Source organism: Microcebus murinus, chromosome 24 (genome assembly GCF_040939455.1).
Source record: "Microcebus murinus isolate Inina chromosome 24, M.murinus_Inina_mat1.0, whole genome shotgun sequence".
Lineage (NCBI taxonomy): Eukaryota > Metazoa > Chordata > Mammalia > Primates > Cheirogaleidae > Microcebus > Microcebus murinus.
The window spans coordinates 31810286-31826011 of record NC_134127.1 but is presented as its reverse complement, the minus strand read 5'-3'; the positions used below and the strand labels follow the sequence as shown (position 1 = coordinate 31826011).

General features: G+C 62.8%; 3 non-coding genes and 1 pseudogene across 3 annotated transcripts; all 4 read left to right on the top strand.

Annotated features, from left to right (window-relative positions):
* Positions 1-397: 397 nt before the first annotated feature.
* Positions 398-516, top strand: LOC142864185 (5S ribosomal RNA). Its single transcript, XR_012914770.1, has one exon. It is a non-coding gene; the product is annotated as a 5S ribosomal RNA (ribosomal RNA).
* Positions 517-4306: 3790 nt separating this feature from the next.
* Positions 4307-4425, top strand: LOC142864184 (5S ribosomal RNA). The gene has a single exon (XR_012914769.1). It is a non-coding gene; the product is annotated as a 5S ribosomal RNA (ribosomal RNA).
* A 3785-nt stretch (positions 4426-8210) lies between these two features.
* On the top strand, positions 8211-8329 carry LOC142864183 (5S ribosomal RNA). The gene has a single exon (XR_012914768.1). It is a non-coding gene; the product is annotated as a 5S ribosomal RNA (ribosomal RNA).
* Positions 8330-12118: 3789 nt separating this feature from the next.
* LOC142864214 (uncharacterized) lies at positions 12119-12237 on the top strand (annotated as a pseudogene).
* Positions 12238-15726: the final 3489 nt, after the last annotated feature.

Below are 15726 nucleotides of genomic sequence, written 5' to 3'. Positions count from 1 at the left end.
AGGGCGGCCCCTGGCTGGGGTCAAAGGGCGAGCGTCCCGCGCGTGCGCAGTCAGCGGCAGGCAGCGACGCGCTGGGGGTGGGCAGCGGGTAGGTGAAGGAGGCCGGGCGAGGAGACGAGGGGGGCTGGGAGGGCTCCACCTTGGCGAGTCCAGCCGTGGAGGCGCATCTTGTGTGAGTGTGAGTGAGTGTGAGTGTGTGTGTGTGTGTGTATACAGAGACAGCCCCCCGCCCCGCCCCGCCCCGCCCATCACCCCCGTCCCTGGGAGCCCGCGGGACCCGGCCGGCGAACTCAACCGGCCCGGCCCGGCCCGGCGCGGGGCCTGGGGCGGGAGGCGGCGGCGGGGAAGCCCAGAGAGGCTCGGCTTCTTGAGCGGGGCAGGGGCGCCCTCCGCCGCCGTCTAGGGCCACACCACCCTGAACGCCCCCGATCTCGTCTGGTCTCGGAAGCTAAGCAGGGTCGGGCCCGGTTAGTACTTGGATGGGAGACCGCCTGGGAATACCGGGTGCCACAGGCTGCTGCTTTTTTTTTTTTTTTTTTTTGCCTCTTGTTCTGTCCCCTTTCTGGGAGCGCGGCGGCGGCCCGGGGTGGGGGTCACCCCCACCCTCAGCGCCCGCCCGCGGTGCCTGGCGCCCCAGCCCGCACCGTGGGGCCTCCTCTTGTCCCAAGCCGCGACACCGCCGCCACGCGGCAGCATGCGTGGCATCTGGACTGTCAGGTCTCAGACCAAAGGTCTGCTCTGTGGGAACCGACACGCTGGAGGAAACCTTGAGAGTCTGAGAGGGGAGGGAGTTCCAGAAGAAGGCCAGGATGTCATTTTGAGGGAGTATGTGACCAGAACTCGTCCCGTTGCTTTTGGGGTTCTATGGGCTACACGCAGGAATCTTTGGTGGTGGCACCTGATGTTGGGGGATCCGGAGTCACACCCAGACCTGCTCCACAGGCCTCCTTTTACTTTTCTCTTCGGATTCATTATTTTTAAAAAGTGTCTCTTACCTCTAGGATTGCATTTTCTTTTCTCTCTCTCTTCAAGCAGATGATGGGAGTACAAGTATTCAGGTGACATGTGTTGCCCGTGCCCCCCTCCCCCCTGTGTTCTTTTTTTTTTTTTTTTGAGACAGAGTCTCGTTTTGCTGCCCAGGCTAGAGTGAGTGCCATGGCGTCAGCCTAGCTCACAGCAACCTCAATCTCCGGGCTCAAGCAATCCTGCTGCCTCAGCCTCCCGAGTAGTTGGGACTACAGGCATGCACCACCACGCCCGGCTCTGTTTTTCTATATATATTAGTTGGCCAATTAATTTCTTTCTATTTTTAGTAGAGACGGGGTCTCGCTCTTGCTCAGGCTGGTTTCGAACTCCTGACCTGGAGCAATCCGCCCGCCTCGGCCTCCCAGAGAGCTAGGATTACAGGCGTGAGCTACCGCGCCCGGCCCCCCCTGTGTTCTTATTCATATACCTCTCATGTTGTTCCAGCGTATTGTGGGGGTACCAATGTTAAGGTCGGGTGCCTTGCCCTCTCCAAGCCTCCCCCCTCGGGTCAGAGCTTCAAGTGCGCCCATCCCCCAGTCGGTGCGCACCCACCCCATGCCTAATGGATGTGTATGCCCCTCCCCTCCCCCCACCCGCCCGACACCCACCCGATGAAGGTGACTCCTCTCTGTCCACTTAGGCGTCCATCCGTTCGTACCAATTTGCTGGTGAGCGCGCTCACGTGGTGCTCGTGTGTCCATTCTTGGGATACCTGGCTTACTGGAACGGGTTCCAGCTCTGGCCAGGAGAACACGAGAGGCGCCCTCTCACCGCTGCTCCTCACAGCCGAATGGCACTCCGTGGTGTCCACGCGCCACATTTTATTCATGCACTCCTGGATGGATGGGCACTCGGGTCGCTTCCACGTCTTTGCGATTGTGAATTGTGCCCTAACTGTCACCCTAACCCTTACCCAGCCCCCGTCTCCTCTGCCCCTGCCTGACGCACTCCTCCCCGGCCAGGCCCGTCACTGTCCTGGGCCCCCGCCTGACCGGCTCCTCCCCGCCCGGCCTGTCACCGTCCTCTGCCCCTGCCTGACATGCTCCTTCCCGCCCGCCCGGCCTCTCACCGTCCTCGGCCCCTGCCTGACCGGCTCCTCCGTCGCCTGGGCCTTCCAAGGGCTTGGTGTGGACGCTGCTTCCAGGAAGCCCTCCAGAAACCCGGCAGCAGGGTGGCCGCAGCAGTCTCCAGCAGCCGTCCCTAAGTCGCGTGAGTGCGGGGGACGTGCCCCCGCTGTGCCGCGGGGGCCCATCCTGGTGTCTTCCCTGAGGCCCTGCGGCTGCCGGCTGGGCTGCCGCTCCCCGCAAGGGGAGAGCCGCGGAGGTGGGGACCGCCTCCTGATGGGGACGTACACGCAGCTCTCCACGTCGGATTCCGGGGCTCTCTGTCCTGCCCGAAGGCCCAGCTGGCCTGCGGGTCCTTAGAGTGGCAAAAACATCCGAAAACTGAGATTGAGGGTCCGGTGGGTGTCTGCACTTTTGTGCTGGGCACCCCAGGGAGGCCCGGGGGCTGGCTGGACAACGTGGTCTGCTGGGCGGGGGGGGGGGGTTGGAGGAGCAACTGATGCCCTTTGCACTTTGGGTAGCAAGAGTCTGAGGTGTCTCTGAGCCCTGTGCCCTGTGGGGGGGGGCCGGGGGGGGAGGAGGAGGAGGAGGAGGAGGAGGAGGTGGGAAGGGCCGGGGCCTGCAGTCGTGTTCCCGGGGTGGCACGGCAAGTGGCTTCTTCCACAGGCTGCTTGGCCTGGGCTCCCTGCACCTGGGCCTTTGGAGGACCGGCCCTGTGCTTGCCAACACTTCCTGCAGGGACCCAGAGCTGGGAGGTGGCATCTCTCAGCCCTGGGTCGGGCAGAGCCCCAGCGGGCCATGCCCACAACCTCTCTCAGCACCGGTCCCCCAGAAGGCTCCTTTGGGACCAGGATTCTCTTGCGGTGACTCTTTAAGGTCTGGCCCCTGGATGGAGGGGCACCAGGCGTAGAGGAGCAGGAAGGGGAAGGGGGTGGCCATGCGAGGGGACACTTTGAGGCCGAGTCCCAGCTTCAGCCTGATCCTCCTGGGAACCCCGCTCTGAGACCAGGAGCCGGGCTTCGCATTCCCACAGCAGCCAGTCGTGGGCTGAGGACACCTGGGGCGTTGGGAACTCCCTGGCTTCTCCTTGGTTTAACGTCTAGAGCTGCTTGTGAATCGCGCCGCCACACACACCCGAGCGCAGGTGTCTTCCGCACAGACTGCGGGCCTCGCTCTTCTGAATGCCGCTAGCTCGCCACCCACCCACGGGTGAACCTGGTCAGGGTGCTTTCTCTAAGGGGCAGACTCTTTTCCGGGCGGGCTACCGGTGTCTCTGTTTGCTCGTTTCTTTCTTCCATTTCGGGAAAGTCTTCCTTGCTGGGTGTGGAAATCTCCTATGCCTTCCCTCGCCTATTCTGTCAGCTTTCAAATTCTCTTTCAGTTGCCACCCTCACAGATGGATTAGGAAACTCTTTGCGGTGCACTCATTAGTGAAATGACCTCCAGGAAGCTGGAATCCAATATCTAATGGCCGATTTTTAGCGAGTCCACACGCCAGGGTGGTCGGGGTCCAATGCAGCCCCGGCCAGGCCCAGGCCCCTTGGACTGGGCCACAGGAGGACACGGAGGAGGGTCCCGGCCCCCACGAAGCGGTGCCGGCAGTTCTCCACGGGCTTGGGCGTTTTCCAGAGGTAGGAGATGGAGGGGACTGATTTCTTCAGCGCCCCCCAAACCACGCCACCCCACCCCACCCATGGGACACATCCCCAGAGAGAGACGCCCCAGACACTGGCTGTGCCCCAGCCCTGGCCCGGGGGAATAGGCGGCAGCCCACCCACAGGGCGAGGGGGGGGGCGCAGCTGAAAGGGGTTGTGGGGGAGGGCGGCCCCTGGCTGGGGTCAAAGGGCGAGCGTCCCGCGCGTGCGCAGTCAGCGGCAGGCAGCGACGCGCTGGGGGTGGGCAGCGGGTAGGTGAAGGAGGCCGGGCGAGGAGACGAGGGGGGCTGGGAGGGCTCCACCTTGGCGAGTCCAGCCGTGGAGGCGCATCTTGTGTGAGTGTGAGTGAGTGTGAGTGTGTGTGTGTGTGTATACAGAGACAGCCCCCCGCCCCGCCCCGCCCCGCCCATCACCCCCGTCCCTGGGAGCCCGCGGGACCCGGCCGGCGAACTCAACCGGCCCGGCCCGGCCCGGCGCGGGGCCTGGGGCGGGAGGCGGCGGCGGCGGGGAAGCCCAGAGAGGCTCGGCTTCTTGAGCGGGGCAGGGGCGCCCTCCGCCGCCGTCTAGGGCCACACCACCCTGAACGCCCCCGATCTCGTCTGGTCTCGGAAGCTAAGCAGGGTCGGGCCCGGTTAGTACTTGGATGGGAGACCGCCTGGGAATACCGGGTGCCACAGGCTGCTGCTTTTTTTTTTTTTTTTTTTTGCCTCTTGTTCTGTCCCCTTTCTGGGAGCGCGGCGGCGGCCCGGGGTGGGGGTCACCCCCACCCTCAGCGCCCGCCCGCGGTGCCTGGCGCCCCAGCCCGCACCGTGGGGCCTCCTCTTGTCCCAAGCCGCGACACCGCCGCCACGCGGCAGCATGCGTGGCATCTGGACTGTCAGGTCTCAGACCAAAGGTCTGCTCTGTGGGAACCGACACGCTGGAGGAAACCTTGAGAGTCTGAGAGGGGAGGGAGTTCCAGAAGAAGGCCAGGATGTCATTTTGAGGGAGTATGTGACCAGAACTCGTCCCGTTGCTTTTGGGGTTCTATGGGCTACACGCAGGAATCTTTGGTGGTGGCACCTGATGTTGGGGGATCCGGAGTCACACCCAGACCTGCTCCACAGGCCTCCTTTTACTTTTCTCTTCGGATTCATTATTTTTAAAAAGTGTCTCTTACCTCTAGGATTGCATTTTCTTTTCTCTCTCTCTTCAAGCAGATGATGGGAGTACAAGTATTCAGGTGACATGTGTTGCCCGTGCCCCCCTCCCCCCTGTGTTCTTTTTTTTTTTTTTTTGAGACAGAGTCTCGTTTTGCTGCCCAGGCTAGAGTGAGTGCCATGGCGTCAGCCTAGCTCACAGCAACCTCAATCTCCGGGCTCAAGCAATCCTGCTGCCTCAGCCTCCCGAGTAGTTGGGACTACAGGCATGCACCACCACGCCCGGCTCTGTTTTTCTATATATATTAGTTGGCCAATTAATTTCTTTCTATTTTTAGTAGAGACGGGGTCTCGCTCTTGCTCAGGCTGGTTTCGAACTCCTGACCTGGAGCAATCCGCCCGCCTCGGCCTCCCAGAGAGCTAGGATTACAGGCGTGAGCTACCGCGCCCGGCCCCCCCTGTGTTCTTATTCATATACCTCTCATGTTGTTCCAGCGTATTGTGGGGGTACCAATGTTAAGGTCGGGTGCCTTGCCCTCTCCAAGCCTCCCCCCTCGGGTCAGAGCTTCAAGTGCGCCCATCCCCCAGTCGGTGCGCACCCACCCCATGCCTAATGGATGTGTATGCCCCTCCCCTCCCCCCACCCGCCCGACACCCACCCGATGAAGGTGACTCCTCTCTGTCCACTTAGGCGTCCATCCGTTCGTACCAATTTGCTGGTGAGCGCGCTCACGTGGTGCTCGTGTGTCCATTCTTGGGATACCTGGCTTACTGGAACGGGTTCCAGCTCTGGCCAGGAGAACACGAGAGGCGCCCTCTCACCGCTGCTCCTCACAGCCGAATGGCACTCCGTGGTGTCCACGCGCCACATTTTATTCATGCACTCCTGGATGGATGGGCACTCGGGTCGCTTCCACGTCTTTGCGATTGTGAATTGTGCCCTAACTGTCACCCTAACCCTTACCCAGCCCCCGTCTCCTCTGCCCCTGCCTGACGCACTCCTCCCCGGCCAGGCCCGTCACTGTCCTGGGCCCCCGCCTGACCGGCTCCTCCCCGCCCGGCCTGTCACCGTCCTCTGCCCCTGCCTGACATGCTCCTTCCCGCCCGCCCGGCCTCTCACCGTCCTCGGCCCCTGCCTGACCGGCTCCTCCGTCGCCTGGGCCTTCCAAGGGCTTGGTGTGGACGCTGCTTCCAGGAAGCCCTCCAGAAACCCGGCAGCAGGGTGGCCGCAGCAGTCTCCAGCAGCCGTCCCTAAGTCGCGTGAGTGCGGGGGACGTGCCCCCGCTGTGCCGCGGGGGCCCAGCCTGGTGTCTTCCCTGAGGCCCTGCGGCTGCCGGCTGGGCTGCCGCTCCCCGCAAGGGGAGAGCCGCGGAGGTGGGGACCGCCTCCTGATGGGGACGTACACGCAGCTCTCCACGTCGGATTCCGGGGCTCTCTGTCCTGCCCGAAGGCCCAGCTGGCCTGCGGGTCCTTAGAGTGGCAAAAACATCCGAAAACTGAGATTGAGGGTCCGGTGGGTGTCTGCACTTTTGTGCTGGGCACCCCAGGGAGGCCCGGGGGCTGGCTGGACAACGTGGTCTGCTGGGCGGGGGGGGGGTTGGAGGAGCAACTGATGCCCTTTGCACTTTGGGTAGCAAGAGTCTGAGGTGTCTCTGAGCCCTGTGCCCTGTGGGGGGGGGCCGGGGGGGGAGGAGGAGGAGGAGGAGGAGGAGGAGGTGGGAAGGGCCGGGGCCTGCAGTCGTGTTCCCGGGGTGGCACGGCAAGTGGCTTCTTCCACAGGCTGCTTGGCCTGGGCTCCCTGCACCTGGGCCTTTGGAGGACCGGCCCTGTGCTTGCCAACACTTCCTGCAGGGACCCAGAGCTGGGAGGTGGCATCTCTCAGCCCTGGGTCGGGCAGAGCCCCAGCGGGCCATGCCCACAACCTCTCTCAGCACCGGTCCCCCAGAAGGCTCCTTTGGGACCAGGATTCTCTTGCGGTGACTCTTTAAGGTCTGGCCCCTGGATGGAGGGGCACCAGGCGTAGAGGAGCAGGAAGGGGAAGGGGGTGGCCATGCGAGGGGACACTTTGAGGCCGAGTCCCAGCTTCAGCCTGATCCTCCTGGGAACCCCGCTCTGAGACCAGGAGCCGGGCTTCGCATTCCCACAGCAGCCAGTCGTGGGCTGAGGACACCTGGGGCGTTGGGAACTCCCTGGCTTCTCCTTGGTTTAACGTCTAGAGCTGCTTGTGAATCGCGCCGCCACACACACCCGAGCGCAGGTGTCTTCCGCACAGACTGCGGGCCTCGCTCTTCTGAATGCCGCTAGCTCGCCACCCACCCACGGGTGAACCTGGTCAGGGTGCTTTCTCTAAGGGGCAGACTCTTTTCCGGGCGGGCTACCGGTGTCTCTGTTTGCTCGTTTCTTTCTTCCATTTCGGGAAAGTCTTCCTTGCTGGGTGTGGAAATCTCCTATGCCTTCCCTCGCCTATTCTGTCAGCTTTCAAATTCTCTTTCAGTTGCCACCCTCACAGATGGATTAGGAAACTCTTTGCGGTGCACTCATTAGTGAAATGACCTCCAGGAAGCTGGAATCCAATATCTAATGGCCGATTTTTAGCGAGTCCACACGCCAGGGTGGTCGGGGTCCAATGCAGCCCCGGCCAGGCCCAGGCCCCTTGGACTGGGCCACAGGAGGACACGGAGGAGGGTCCCGGCCCCCACGAAGCGGTGCCGGCAGTTCTCCACGGGCTTGGGCGTTTTCCAGAGGTAGGAGATGGAGGGGACTGATTTCTTCAGCGCCCCCCAAACCACGCCACCCCACCCCACCCATGGGACACATCCCCAGAGAGAGACGCCCCAGACACTGGCTGTGCCCCAGCCCTGGCCCGGGGGAATAGGCGGCAGCCCACCCACAGGGCGAGGGGGGGGGCGCAGCTGAAAGGGGTTGTGGGGGAGGGCGGCCCCTGGCTGGGGTCAAAGGGCGAGCGTCCCGCGCGTGCGCAGTCAGCGGCAGGCAGCGACGCGCTGGGGGTGGGCAGCGGGTAGGTGAAGGAGGCCGGGCGAGGAGACGAGGGGGGCTGGGAGGGCTCCACCTTGGCGAGTCCAGCCGTGGAGGCGCATCTTGTGTGAGTGTGAGTGAGTGTGAGTGTGTGTGTGTGTGTATACAGAGACAGCCCCCCGCCCCGCCCCGCCCCGCCCATCACCCCCGTCCCTGGGAGCCCGCGGGACCCGGCCGGCGAACTCAACCGGCCCGGCCCGGCCCGGCGCGGGGCCTGGGGCGGGAGGCGGCGGCGGGGAAGCCCAGAGAGGCTCGGCTTCTTGAGCGGGGCAGGGGCGCCCTCCGCCGCCGTCTAGGGCCACACCACCCTGAACGCCCCCGATCTCGTCTGGTCTCGGAAGCTAAGCAGGGTCGGGCCCGGTTAGTACTTGGATGGGAGACCGCCTGGGAATACCGGGTGCCACAGGCTGCTGCTTTTTTTTTTTTTTTTTTTTGCCTCTTGTTCTGTCCCCTTTCTGGGAGCGCGGCGGCGGCCCGGGGTGGGGGTCACCCCCACCCTCAGCGCCCGCCCGCGGTGCCTGGCGCCCCAGCCCGCACCGTGGGGCCTCCTCTTGTCCCAAGCCGCGACACCGCCGCCACGCGGCAGCATGCGTGGCATCTGGACTGTCAGGTCTCAGACCAAAGGTCTGCTCTGTGGGAACCGACACGCTGGAGGAAACCTTGAGAGTCTGAGAGGGGAGGGAGTTCCAGAAGAAGGCCAGGATGTCATTTTGAGGGAGTATGTGACCAGAACTCGTCCCGTTGCTTTTGGGGTTCTATGGGCTACACGCAGGAATCTTTGGTGGTGGCACCTGATGTTGGGGGATCCGGAGTCACACCCAGACCTGCTCCACAGGCCTCCTTTTACTTTTCTCTTCGGATTCATTATTTTTAAAAAGTGTCTCTTACCTCTAGGATTGCATTTTCTTTTCTCTCTCTCTTCAAGCAGATGATGGGAGTACAAGTATTCAGGTGACATGTGTTGCCCGTGCCCCCCTCCCCCCTGTGTTTTTTTTTTTTTTTTTTTTGAGACAGAGTCTCGTTTTGCTGCCCAGGCTAGAGTGAGTGCCATGGCGTCAGCCTAGCTCACAGCAACCTCAATCTCCGGGCTCAAGCAATCCTGCTGCCTCAGCCTCCCGAGTAGTTGGGACTACAGGCATGCACCACCACGCCCGGCTCTGTTTTTCTATATATATTAGTTGGCCAATTAATTTCTTTCTATTTTTAGTAGAGACGGGGTCTCGCTCTTGCTCAGGCTGGTTTCGAACTCCTGACCTGGAGCAATCCGCCCGCCTCGGCCTCCCAGAGAGCTAGGATTACAGGCGTGAGCTACCGCGCCCGGCCCCCCCTGTGTTCTTATTCATATACCTCTCATGTTGTTCCAGCGTATTGTGGGGGTACCAATGTTAAGGTCGGGTGCCTTGCCCTCTCCAAGCCTCCCCCCTCGGGTCAGAGCTTCAAGTGCGCCCATCCCCCAGTCGGTGCGCACCCACCCCATGCCTAATGGATGTGTATGCCCCTCCCCTCCCCCCACCCGCCCGACACCCACCCGATGAAGGTGACTCCTCTCTGTCCACTTAGGCGTCCATCCGTTCGTACCAATTTGCCGGTGAGCGCGCTCACGTGGTGCTCGTGTGTCCATTCTTGGGATACCTGGCTTACTGGAACGGGTTCCAGCTCTGGCCAGGAGAACACGAGAGGCGCCCTCTCACCGCTGCTCCTCACAGCCGAATGGCACTCCGTGGTGTCCACGCGCCACATTTTATTCATGCACTCCTGGATGGATGGGCACTCGGGTCGCTTCCACGTCTTTGCGATTGTGAATTGTGCCCTAACTGTCACCCTAACCCTTACCCAGCCCCCGTCTCCTCTGCCCCTGCCTGACGCACTCCTCCCCGGCCAGGCCCGTCACTGTCCTGGGCCCCCGCCTGACCGGCTCCTCCCCGCCCGGCCTGTCACCGTCCTCTGCCCCTGCCTGACATGCTCCTTCCCGCCCGCCCGGCCTCTCACCGTCCTCGGCCCCTGCCTGACCGGCTCCTCCGTCGCCTGGGCCTTCCAAGGGCTTGGTGTGGACGCTGCTTCCAGGAAGCCCTCCAGAAACCCGGCAGCAGGGTGGCCGCAGCAGTCTCCAGCAGCCGTCCCTAAGTCGCGTGAGTGCGGGGGACGTGCCCCCGCTGTGCCGCGGGGGCCCAGCCTGGTGTCTTCCCTGAGGCCCTGCGGCTGCCGGCTGGGCTGCCGCTCCCCGCAAGGGGAGAGCCGCGGAGGTGGGGACCGCCTCCTGATGGGGACGTACACGCAGCTCTCCACGTCGGATTCCGGGGCTCTCTGTCCTGCCCGAAGGCCCAGCTGGCCTGCGGGTCCTTAGAGTGGCAAAAACATCCGAAAACTGAGATTGAGGGTCCGGTGGGTGTCTGCACTTTTGTGCTGGGCACCCCAGGGAGGCCCGGGGGCTGGCTGGACAACGTGGTCTGCTGGGCGGGGGGGGGGTTGGAGGAGCAACTGATGCCCTTTGCACTTTGGGTAGCAAGAGTCTGAGGTGTCTCTGAGCCCTGTGCCCTGTGGGGGGGGGCCGGGGGGGGAGGAGGAGGAGGAGGAGGAGGAGGAGGTGGGAAGGGCCGGGGCCTGCAGTCGTGTTCCCGGGGTGGCACGGCAAGTGGCTTCTTCCACAGGCTGCTTGGCCTGGGCTCCCTGCACCTGGGCCTTTGGAGGACCGGCCCTGTGCTTGCCAACACTTCCTGCAGGGACCCAGAGCTGGGAGGTGGCATCTCTCAGCCCTGGGTCGGGCAGAGCCCCAGCGGGCCATGCCCACAACCTCTCTCAGCACCGGTCCCCCAGAAGGCTCCTTTGGGACCAGGATTCTCTTGCGGTGACTCTTTAAGGTCTGGCCCCTGGATGGAGGGGCACCAGGCGTAGAGGAGCAGGAAGGGGAAGGGGGTGGCCATGCGAGGGGACACTTTGAGGCCGAGTCCCAGCTTCAGCCTGATCCTCCTGGGAACCCCGCTCTGAGACCAGGAGCCGGGCTTCGCATTCCCACAGCAGCCAGTCGTGGGCTGAGGACACCTGGGGCGTTGGGAACTCCCTGGCTTCTCCTTGGTTTAACGTCTAGAGCTGCTTGTGAATCGCGCCGCCACACACACCCGAGCGCAGGTGTCTTCCGCACAGACTGCGGGCCTCGCTCTTCTGAATGCCGCTAGCTCGCCACCCACCCACGGGTGAACCTGGTCAGGGTGCTTTCTCTAAGGGGCAGACTCTTTTCCGGGCGGGCTACCGGTGTCTCTGTTTGCTCGTTTCTTTCTTCCATTTCGGGAAAGTCTTCCTTGCTGGGTGTGGAAATCTCCTATGCCTTCCCTCGCCTATTCTGTCAGCTTTCAAATTCTCTTTCAGTTGCCACCCTCACAGATGGATTAGGAAACTCTTTGCGGTGCACTCATTAGTGAAATGACCTCCAGGAAGCTGGAATCCAATATCTAATGGCCGATTTTTAGCGAGTCCACACGCCAGGGTGGTCGGGGTCCAATGCAGCCCCGGCCAGGCCCAGGCCCCTTGGACTGGGCCACAGGAGGACACGGAGGAGGGTCCCGGCCCCCACGAAGCGGTGCCGGCAGTTCTCCACGGGCTTGGGCGTTTTCCAGAGGTAGGAGATGGAGGGGACTGATTTCTTCAGCGCCCCCCAAACCACGCCACCCCACCCCACCCATGGGACACATCCCCAGAGAGAGACGCCCCAGACACTGGCTGTGCCCCAGCCCTGGCCCGGGGGAATAGGCGGCAGCCCACCCACAGGGCGAGGGGGGGGGCGCAGCTGAAAGGGGTTGTGGGGGAGGGCGGCCCCTGGCTGGGGTCAAAGGGCGAGCGTCCCGCGCGTGCGCAGTCAGCGGCAGGCAGCGACGCGCTGGGGGTGGGCAGCGGGTAGGTGAAGGAGGCCGGGCGAGGAGACGAGGGGGGCTGGGAGGGCTCCACCTTGGCGAGTCCAGCCGTGGAGGCGCATCTTGTGTGAGTGTGAGTGAGTGTGAGTGTGTGTGTGTGTGTATACAGAGACAGCCCCCCGCCCCGCCCCGCCCCGCCCATCACCCCCGTCCCTGGGAGCCCGCGGGACCCGGCCGGCGAACTCAACCGGCCCGGCCCGGCCCGGCGCGGGGCCTGGGGCGGGAGGCGGCGGCGGCGGGGAAGCCCAGAGAGGCTCGGCTTCTTGAGCGGGGCAGGGGCGCCCTCCGCCGCCGTCTAGGGCCACACCACCCTGAACCCCCCCGATCTCGTCTGGTCTCGGAAGCTAAGCAGGGTCGGGCCCGGTTAGTACTTGGATGGGAGACCGCCTGGGAATACCGGGTGCCACAGGCTGCTGCTTTTTTTTTTTTTTTTTTTTGCCTCTTGTTCTGTCCCCTTTCTGGGAGCGCGGCGGCGGCCCGGGGTGGGGGTCACCCCCACCCTCAGCGCCCGCCCGCGGTGCCTGGCGCCCCAGCCCGCACCGTGGGGCCTCCTCTTGTCCCAAGCCGCGACACCGCCGCCACGCGGCAGCATGCGTGGCATCTGGACTGTCAGGTCTCAGACCAAAGGTCTGCTCTGTGGGAACCGACACGCTGGAGGAAACCTTGAGAGTCTGAGAGGGGAGGGAGTTCCAGAAGAAGGCCAGGATGTCATTTTGAGGGAGTATGTGACCAGAACTCGTCCCGTTGCTTTTGGGGTTCTATGGGCTACACGCAGGAATCTTTGGTGGTGGCACCTGATGTTGGGGGATCCGGAGTCACACCCAGACCTGCTCCACAGGCCTCCTTTTACTTTTCTCTTCGGATTCATTATTTTTTTTTTTTTTTTTTATTTTTTTTTTTTTTTTTTTTTTGAGACAGAGTCTCACTTTGTTGCCCAGGCTAGAGTGAGTGCCGTGGCGTCAGCCTAGCTCACAGCAACCTCAAACTCCTGGGCTCGAGCGATCCTTCTGCCTCAGCCTCCCGGGTAGCTGGGACTACAGGCATGCGCCACCATGCCCGGCTAATTTTTTATATATATATCAGTTGGCCAATTAATTTCTTTGTATTTATAGTAGAGACGGGGTCTCACTCTTGCTCAGGCTGGTTTTGAACTCCTGACCTTGAGCAATCCGCCCGCCTCGGCCTCCCAAGAGCTAGGATTACAGGCGTGAGCCACAGCGCCCGGCCTGGATTCATTATTTTTAAAAAGTGTCTCTTACCTCTAGGATTGCATTTTCTTTTCTCTCTCTCTTCAAGCAGATGATGGGAGTACAAGTATTCAGGTGACATGTGTTGCCCGTGCCCCCCTCCCCCCTGTGTTCTTTTTTTTTTTTTTTTGAGACAGAGTCTCGTTTTGCTGCCCAGGCTAGAGTGAGTGCCATGGCGTCAGCCTAGCTCACAGCAACCTCAATCTCCGGGCTCAAGCAATCCTGCTGCCTCAGCCTCCCGAGTAGTTGGGACTACAGGCATGCACCACCACGCCCGGCTCTGTTTTTCTATATATATTAGTTGGCCAATTAATTTCTTTCTATTTTTAGTAGAGACGGGGTCTCGCTCTTGCTCAGGCTGGTTTCGAACTCCTGACCTGGAGCAATCCGCCCGCCTCGGCCTCCCAGAGAGCTAGGATTACAGGCGTGAGCTACCGCGCCCGGCCCCCCCTGTGTTCTTATTCATATACCTCTCATGTTGTTCCAGCGTATTGTGGGGGTACCAATGTTAAGGTCGGGTGCCTTGCCCTCTCCAAGCCTCCCCCCTCGGGTCAGAGCTTCAAGTGCGCCCATCCCCCAGTCGGTGCGCACCCACCCCATGCCTAATGGATGTGTATGCCCCTCCCCTCCCCCCACCCGCCCGACACCCACCCGATGAAGGTGACTCCTCTCTGTCCACTTAGGCGTCCATCCGTTCGTACCAATTTGCTGGTGAGCGCGCTCACGTGGTGCTCGTGTGTCCATTCTTGGGATACCTGGCTTACTGGAACGGGTTCCAGCTCTGGCCAGGAGAACACGAGAGGCGCCCTCTCACCGCTGCTCCTCACAGCCGAATGGCACTCCGTGGTGTCCACGCGCCACATTTTATTCATGCACTCCTGGATGGATGGGCACTCGGGTCGCTTCCACGTCTTTGCGATTGTGAATTGTGCCCTAACTGTCACCCTAACCCTTACCCAGCCCCCGTCTCCTCTGCCCCTGCCTGACGCACTCCTCCCCGGCCAGGCCCGTCACTGTCCTGGGCCCCCGCCTGACCGGCTCCTCCCCGCCCGGCCTGTCACCGTCCTCTGCCCCTGCCTGACATGCTCCTTCCCGCCCGCCCGGCCTCTCACCGTCCTCGGCCCCTGCCTGACCGGCTCCTCCGTCGCCTGGGCCTTCCAAGGGCTTGGTGTGGACGCTGCTTCCAGGAAGCCCTCCAGAAACCCGGCAGCAGGGTGGCCGCAGCAGTCTCCAGCAGCCGTCCCTAAGTCGCGTGAGTGCGGGGGACGTGCCCCCGCTGTGCCGCGGGGGCCCAGCCTGGTGTCTTCCCTGAGGCCCTGCGGCTGCCGGCTGGGCTGCCGCTCCCCGCAAGGGGAGAGCCGCGGAGGTGGGGACCGCCTCCTGATGGGGACGTACACGCAGCTCTCCACGTCGGATTCCGGGGCTCTCTGTCCTGCCCGAAGGCCCAGCTGGCCTGCGGGTCCTTAGAGTGGCAAAAACATCCGAAAACTGAGATTGAGGGTCCGGTGGGTGTCTGCACTTTTGTGCTGGGCACCCCAGGGAGGCCCGGGGGCTGGCTGGACAACGTGGTCTGCTGGGCGGGGGGGGGGTTGGAGGAGCAACTGATGCCCTTTGCACTTTGGGTAGCAAGAGTCTGAGGTGTCTCTGAGCCCTGTGCCCTGTGGGGGGGGGCCGGGGGGGGAGGAGGAGGAGGAGGAGGAGGAGGAGGTGGGAAGGGCCGGGGCCTGCAGTCGTGTTCCCGGGGTGGCACGGCAAGTGGCTTCTTCCACAGGCTGCTTGGCCTGGGCTCCCTGCACCTGGGCCTTTGGAGGACCGGCCCTGTGCTTGCCAACACTTCCTGCAGGGACCCAGAGCTGGGAGGTGGCATCTCTCAGCCCTGGGTCGGGCAGAGCCCCAGCGGGCCATGCCCACAACCTCTCTCAGCACCGGTCCCCCAGAAGGCTCCTTTGGGACCAGGATTCTCTTGCGGTGACTCTTTAAGGTCTGGCCCCTGGATGGAGGGGCACCAGGCGTAGAGGAGCAGGAAGGGGAAGGGGGTGGCCATGCGAGGGGACACTTTGAGGCCGAGTCCCAGCTTCAGCCTGATCCTCCTGGGAACCCCGCTCTGAGACCAGGAGCCGGGCTTCGCATTCCCACAGCAGCCAGTCGTGGGCTGAGGACACCTGGGGCGTTGGGAACTCCCTGGCTTCTCCTTGGTTTAACGTCTAGAGCTGCTTGTGAATCGCGCCGCCACACACACCCGAGCGCAGGTGTCTTCCGCACAGACTGCGGGCCTCGCTCTTCTGAATGCCGCTAGCTCGCCACCCACCCACGGGTGAACCTGGTCAGGGTGCTTTCTCTAAGGGGCAGACTCTTTTCCGGGCGGGCTACCGGTGTCTCTGTTTGCTCGTTTCTTTCTTCCATTTCGGGAAAGTCTTCCTTGCTGGGTGTGGAAATCTCCTATGCCTTCCCTCGCCTATTCTGTCAGCTTTCAAATTCTCTTTCAGTTGCCACCCTCACAGATGGATTAGGAAACTCTTTGCGGTGCACTCATTAGTGAAATGACCTCCAGGAAGCTGGAATCCAATATCTAATGGCCGATTTTTAGCGAGTCCACACGCCAGGGTGGTCGGGGTCCAATGCAGCCCCGGCCAGGCCCAGGCCCCTTGGACTGG